Below are 1,513 nucleotides of genomic sequence, written 5' to 3' on the forward strand. Positions count from 1 at the left end.
GGCTCCCGGAGCCCCGGGTCCTCCGTCTCTTCCCAATGGAATGGTCTGGGCTGCGGGGGCCCTTCTCTGTACCCTCACCCTCTCCGGGGTCGCTCAAGACCCTGGAGCCCAAAGACCCCGCGCCGATCTCTAAGCTGGAAGACACTGCAGGCTGGGAGGGAAGGGGCTCCTTCTGATCCCCAGAACCCTGGCTGCCACTAGACCGAGCTCCCTCTGCCGCCGGGCTTGCTGCTGGGAAGAGAGCTAAAGAGTTAGTTTCCTTAGACTCTTGGAAACTTGGGAAAGGGTGCGGCGCACCACCTTGGCATTCACTCATTGTCACTTTCAATAAACACCTTGGCAGCGCCACGAACATGCCGCATAGATGCGACTTGGAGACTGCAGAGACAAGATTTCTGCCTGGAGGAGCTCAGAGCAAGTCAATCTTCCAGTGGTTGAAAGGTAAGGGGCGCACTCAAGCACTTGGAACGTACCCACCTGGCTCTGCTGGCCCTGGACAGACAAAAGAGAAAGGAGACGCGGGCTTTCTGCAAAAAACAAAATAAAACAAAACTCTTTGGGGGAATCTGCACCCCCCTCCCCCACTCCCCCCAGCCATGGAGAGGGTTAGGCTGGAGAACTTCCGAACCCAGAGAAGGCACCTGACTTACAGGAGGTGATGTCTAACGTTAGAAGTTAGCTCTACAAATAAGACCTGCCTTCAGGGAACTCAAGATACTCCTTTGGCAGAAGCATGGGGACTGGGATCAAAGGGAGGAGTGGCCGGCGGGAGTGTCTTGGACCCTGACCTCTTCGGACCATAGATGCCATGGTGAGTCCTGAAGGTGCCAGGAAAGCAGTGCCTGGCACCAATACTGGGAGAGGTGCATTCGATAGAGGAAGGCCCGATTCCGGCAGGAAGACCGTCCCACCTGGACGAAGGCAACAGACATCATAAACTATGCTGGCGCGGGCTGAGAAGGACAGGCAAATTTGAGGGCTGTCTAGAGCTCAAAATTCACTGCCACTGAGCCGATAAGGACTCTGGAAGACCCCATAGGACACAGCAGAACTGCCCTGTGAGTGTCCTAGACCCTAACTCTTTACGGGAGTAGAAAGGCTTTCTCCCACAGAGCAGCTGGTGGTTTTGAACCGCTGACCTTGCTGTTACCCAATCCAGTACATGAGCACTATGCAAGCAGAGCAAGAGTAGGTCAAATCTGGAGGCTGTAAAGGGAGTGGGAGGGAAGGAGGCGTCAAGGACTATTCAGGTGCTTTAAATATGGGCATCTTGATGGAAGGGGCTGCATTTTTAGGATGCAGGGCATGGAAGCAGGTGCGGTAAATGCAGGTTGTGTTCTCCTGGTGCCACCTGCATTTCTAGGGGAAGATGCCCTGGAGGGAGGTGCCCTCAAGACCCGTGGGTCACCTGGGTGACCACGGTTCAAGAGAGGTATGAGGACTGGAGATGCAGATTTGAGAGTCATTAGCATTGTAGGAGCCCTTGCGTGGCACAAATGGTGGAGCGCTTGAC

Source organism: Echinops telfairi, unplaced genomic scaffold (genome assembly GCF_000313985.2).
Source record: "Echinops telfairi isolate 266 unplaced genomic scaffold, ASM31398v2 ScPeMD7_7469;HRSCAF=8507_1, whole genome shotgun sequence".
Lineage (NCBI taxonomy): Eukaryota > Metazoa > Chordata > Mammalia > Afrosoricida > Tenrecidae > Echinops > Echinops telfairi.